The sequence below is a fragment of the Engystomops pustulosus genome, chromosome 7, assembly GCF_040894005.1.
Source record: "Engystomops pustulosus chromosome 7, aEngPut4.maternal, whole genome shotgun sequence".
NCBI classification, from domain to species: Eukaryota; Metazoa; Chordata; class Amphibia; order Anura; family Leptodactylidae; genus Engystomops; species Engystomops pustulosus.
The window spans coordinates 161955604-161961753 of record NC_092417.1 but is presented as its reverse complement, the minus strand read 5'-3'; positions in this window follow the sequence as shown (position 1 = coordinate 161961753).

The window sequence follows — 6150 nt, the reverse complement described above, 5'->3', positions numbered from 1 at the left end:
TGGAGGTAGGTCCAGTGTGAAAAGTAGCTGGTCTAGTGGCCGAGGCAATACTGGTGCATGGCACTGAAACATCAGGCAATAGAATAGTCAATAACAGTCTGAGGTCGGGGCAGATAGTGCACCTGAGTCAAGGACAGTCAGGAAACAGGCAGTGGGTAAAGCCACGAAGAAAATGATCTTTCATCAGTAACAAGCCACGGTCTTTCATTTAGAATTTTCATCAGCATCTACAATTTAATGATGGTGTACGCTCTTACATTGTGACCTAACCCTCATCATATTTGTAACCAACATTGGGGGTCATTTACTAAGGGCCTGAATCGCGTTTTTTCCGACGGGTTACCCGAATATTGGCGATTTCACCTAAATTGCCCCGGGATTTTGGCGCACGCGATCGGATTGTGGCGCATCAGCGCTGGCATGCACGCGACGGAAATCGGGGGCGTGGCCGAACGAAAACCCGACAGATTCGGAAAAACCGCTGCATTTTTTTAAAAAAAGTGTCGCGGGGGTCGCGCTTACCTTCACTCGGTGGGGCTTGGTGAAGATCAGTGCATTCCCGGGAACTTCAGCGCAGCAGCGCCACCTGGTGGACGTCGGAGGAACTACCTTTGTGAATCGCCGGAAGACCCAAATCCACCGCAGAGAACGTGCCGCTTGATCGCGAACGGGCCGGGTAAGTAAATTTGCCCCATTGTGTAGGGAACTTCATAATAACTTTTCTTATTACCCATTTTTATATTTATTGAAATTAGTTTCTCTGTGCACTGAAGGCCCCTTTTATGTTTTAGTTCACTTGTTTTCTTCCTTTTGTGGTGCCCATCTCTGTCCATCTGCCAGTTTACACAATGAGTGAAAAGTGGGTGCACCAGTCGGCATGACCACGCCTTTGGAGCACTGGAAAACAGGTACGGTATGTGTGGAAAGTTTATAAAGTGCCCTACACAATGCTAGTTTCACTTGTGGGTTGATGTGGGAGCAAGTAGTTTCCCTTTGGGTCAACACTTCCAATCTAAGGCTAGTTTGGGGAAGAAAAAACTCGCTCCTTATGCTGGCAGGATTTGCCGGACTAAACCTTGTATCAGCAATAACTTGGCATTTCCATTCAGTCCAGTGGTTTGAGGTTTGGTCTGAGAAATCCCGACAATGCACAGAACAAGTTTCTTGGCCGGAACTTGCTTGTGGTCAACTGAACTAATGGTCATGAAAGCCCTTGGTCTTTATTGACGGACCGGGAGGAAGAATATGGATACATAAATGTAAACCTCCTGCTTTGTTCCATCCAAATGAAAAATTCTCACACAGATTCCAAAAATATCTAAAAATTAGTGACGCACGGGGCATGTTGGAATTCGATTATCTAAAGCAACCTCTGAAATTTGTACCAATTTTGGTTTGCAAAAAGTATAACATTGTTCTAAAAAAAAATTCTAAAATATTCCCTTCTTCTATGATATCACAAGATCACTCTTGTATCCATTCCCAGTCCGGTCCGCGGTTCCACATAGTCATCCGCCAGTCAAAGAGTTACCCCGACTATTGACAGCCAGACAGATCTTTTCGGGTGGGCTTTGTGTATAACATTGAAATTATCCATGGATATAAAAATAACCGTAAAGTACTTTGGGCAGAGAATGCACAAAGGATTGAGAAATGTGATTAAGTTTCTATTAGAATAAATGACATGTATAATTACCTTGATTTTCCTATGGTCCTGGCGGCACCTACAGCGTAATGGAATGCAATGTGCCATTGGTCCCTCCACCGGAAAATACGCTGAAGTTACATAGTCTGCCGCCTGTCACACATTCGCTGTCAGTGAGTGAGCTATGTTAAAATTCCTTTGGCATCTAGTAATTAACCAGTAGTGAAATACATGTCGATATCCTGCGATGTGTAAAATTTCATTTTAGAGATTCTTTTGTTTTAAGCAACTTGACAGCTACCATTTTTTTTTCCTTCTCCTGCAAATTACCCGCAGAACAATGGAGGTGGCCATAGAATGATGGTTATTAATTAATAGAAACTTGATAACAAGTGTATTTTGTATTAAAACCATCAAGCATCTTTGATTTCCCGATGAGAACAAAGCTGCGAAGGAGGGGGGGGGGGGGGGGTAGAAAAAGTGCAAAATTAGAAGGGGCTTTCGTGTTTCAGAAGACTTTCTGATTGTAGAGGCTTGAATATGCAAATAAGATTATTTTTTGAAGCAATTAACTCTCAGGTTACCGTACTTGTCTTATTCTTCTTAGATCAGTGTTTGTATTATCAGGGTTTATCTCGATTGAACTGGGACACAACAACTCTAAGTCCTTCTGATTCATGATGTTGTATAGTATTGTGGCTGGTTTGGGGCATGGGTTTAAATGGTGGTGGTGGTCTAGACCCAGGGCAGCATCGGTACAATTTTGAAGGTAAGTTACCTCATTTACCCTTTTCTCATATTTATCAGCAAACTATTAATATTTATTTATGGGCCACTTTAAAGGTTTTTTTGTGATAACATATCCATAGAAAAGCACCACAATATCAGACTTGTGGGGTTCGACACCCAGCACCTCCACAGATTTGGGGGCAAGCAGAGATAAGTGGCCAAGTGACCTGGACATATTGCCAGGTTAGTGGCCAAACAGCCAATCTGGGAAATGGAAGCCCCATGCTACTAGCCATGAACATGATTGGCCAGGGGGCAAATCATGGCCATGGCTAGTAGCAAGGGGTAGTGTCCAGATTGGCTGTTTGGCTGCCAATCCGGCATTATGTCCAGGTCTTGCGGCTGAACTTAAACTAAAACTATGGGTCCACTCGTCTTTAGTGACGAGCCAAGGCTACCAATTAGTCCGGTTCCTTAAAAGAGATACTCCGAGCACATACATGTTGAGAAGGTCTGTTTTAGAAAGGTCTCACAACATTCAGTGCATTCATGTTGGCATCTGACCTGGACCATAGAGCAATGGAAGAGAATTTCCTGGTCTGATAAATCGTGTTTTCTTACTGTACCTAGTAGCTTTATTCTATTTGATGAAGATCAACTATCCTGGCTCAGGTATACAAGTTTATGACCTGAACTTGAAGAATAGAACATTATGCTATTGAGCTGAACAAAATTTAGTATGCATATTTTATTATCTGGTACCTGCTGGTCAGGAATTATTCAGACTAATTTGGTCTACAAATCCCCCATATCATGAACTGATAGAACATCTAATGTAGGATCTCAAAAACAAATCCAATCCATGGAGGTTCCACTTGACAATTGGCAGGACATTCAATCATGGAAAATATACTCACCCTGTTCAGGCTTTGGGTTCCCACATCGCTGTATTATATCTGGTCTTTGGCACCTCTCAGGACCTGCTTTGGCCAATCAGTGGCCTCCTTGAACAATGAGATATCACTTCCTCTTTCATCAAAAGGGACTTTCTGTGGTCCAAGAAGGGCACAGTTTGGCTGAAGCTGGTCTATTGACCCACGTCAATCAGGCTGGTCCAGAGGTGCCGAAGCATGGGATATCCACTCTCTTTTCTTTTTGGCAATCTTGCCCAGGGCCACCATTAGGTTTTCCAGAAAACTCCCCCTTCTAATGTTTAATGACAGATACCAGAGAAGGATAACTGTTGCGGTTTAGGTCCTATGGGATCATATGACAGTAACTGAAGATATGATCTAAGTGTACGATGATAAAGTTTATGATTAGAAGTAGATGGCTACTTTTCAGTTTAGATGGAGGAAAGGCCCAAGGCTCATCAGCCTGATGCTACCCCCCAGATAATAGACATTGACCACAGATCTGTCTCCTCTGTATCACGCGTCAGACACAAAGTTCCTTCAGTTTGTCTCTTATTTGAAGGGCCATCTCCACTAAAAGTCTTAATATCAGACTCTACATACATGACTTTTGATACCTTTTCATCACTTGTGCGCTAAGAACTCTATTTTTTAAATGATATCCTGCCAGCTTTTTTTACAATCCATTAATTCCTGGATCAACATCAGAAAGAATGTCAGAGCGGAGTGAAATCATTGTAAGATACAGATGTCAGGATCAAAAGTCAGAGACATTCTCCAAACAGCAGGGAGGCACGCTTATTAGACCTAATCGCAACAATTAAGTACCTGCCATGTGACATCCTCCGCCTTACGTTTTAAACTATTTTTTTTGCAGAAAAGCAAAATATTACACTTCTCAAAATAGGATACTTGAAATTTAGTTAATCCGCTGCCGAATTGCCTTTAATGGAAACATATTTGTTTGTGCTTTGCCACTGATGTTTTAAGCTTCTTAAGCGTTAGAAAATTTTGACCGGAAAATTGGAGACGAAGGCTTTTAATGATGGACAGAAACGTTAATGGATCGTCTTTTTAAGTGGATTTTGCTTCAAAGAAAAAGGGATCCTCTGTTCTTATAAAGCAAAGTCTTGGGTCCCACATCATGCAGGTGGCTCATAAGGTGAAAGGTTAAAAGGAATGTCCTCTTCTTAATTACCACTGCTAATGGTAGGTGTAAGCTGTAAACACCGGGCACCAGCTCAGGGTGAGCTGGTGTCGGAGCTTACCTTTGCTAGTGTTTTAAACCGCTATATCGCGGTTTAAACACATTTTGCTGAACAGACCTGAAGCAGCTTTGGCGCTGCGTGCGGCCGTGCGAGCGCTCGCCTCCATAGGAAGTGCCGGGGGCGTCACGCGCACATGGCCGCGCGCAGCGCCGAAGCTACCTCGGGGCTGTTCATCAAAATGTGTTTAAACCGCGATATAGCGGTTTAAAACACTAGCAAAGGTAAGCTCCGGCACCAGCTCACCCTGAGCTGGTGCCCGGTGTTTACAGCTAATACCTACCATTAGCAGTGGTAGGTTTTCTTTAACTCCGGTTCAATTTAAGGTCCATAATGACGTGGTCATTCATATTCGATACAATTTTATATAAAGGTTGGAGTTCAATTGTCTTCTAAGGATCTCAAAATCTACTTCATCTTACACAGTCTATAAGGACTTATGGATGGTTTAGTGTCCCATAAGGTCCCCCGATTCCTACGCCATGTTGGTACTTCCTGTCTTTGACACCTCTGCCCCGGAGGGAAGTATTTGGGCTCACAAGACCCTTACACTGTGACGAGTTCCCTTAAAAATGTATTCAACCAAGCTCCCCCTAGTGGCGACTTAAATCACAGTCATATTCTACCCCACCATAAGGAGCAGGAGTATTTCTTATGTTATATAAAAATTCAGGACGCAGCTCATCCCAACCATGGCCACTGATCCTCTTGTTCAGTGCACAAGAAGAAAGCCAATGAAGCACACAAATGTTCAGGAAAAATTAAATCCAGCATATCCCAAGGAAGCCAGGGTAAAAGAGGTAACATGTCTCGACTCCCTGACCAACACGTTTCAACAATCTGGAGTCTAAATCACGGTTAACGATTAAGACTCCAGGGAGTCTGTTCCTACTCTGGATCTGTGTGTGGATTTTTAATGCAACTTTGGAATAAAGCTGTTGATTTTTAACCCTCTATCCTGGATTTAGTACACATTTTTTATTATCTGGTACCTGCTGGTCAGGAATTATTCAGACTAATTTGATCTACAAATCCCCTAAATCATGAACTGATTGAACATCTAAAGTAGGATCTCAAAAACAAATCCAATCCTTGGAGGTCCCACCTAACAACTGGCTGGACATTCAAGCAGGGGTGCAAAAACATGAAAAAAAAAATTTACTCGCCCTGTTAAGGCTTCTGGTCCCTGCTTCGCTTTATTTTTGGGTCTTTGGCACCTCTCAGGACCTTCTTTGGCCTATCAGTGGCCTCCTTGAACAATGAGATATTACTTCCTCTTTCATCAAAAGTGACTTCCTGTGGTCCAAGAAGGCCACAGTTTGGCTGAAGTCGGTCCATTGACCCCCACCTCATCAGGCTGGTCCAGAGGTGCCGAAGCATGGGATATCCACTCTCTTTTCTTTTTGGCACTCTTTGGCACCTATCCTGGTTTCCTGGTGGTATGTTGGATTTGTTTTTTCTTGAACAGGAGTCTTTCATAGGTTGGCCCTGCACAGTAGACAGTTATTGTCCAAATGCTTGTGGTTAGATGCTCTCTGGTTTAGCTAGGGTGATTCCCTTCGCAGTAAGCGATATGGACAGGAAATCTCTTAAAGAG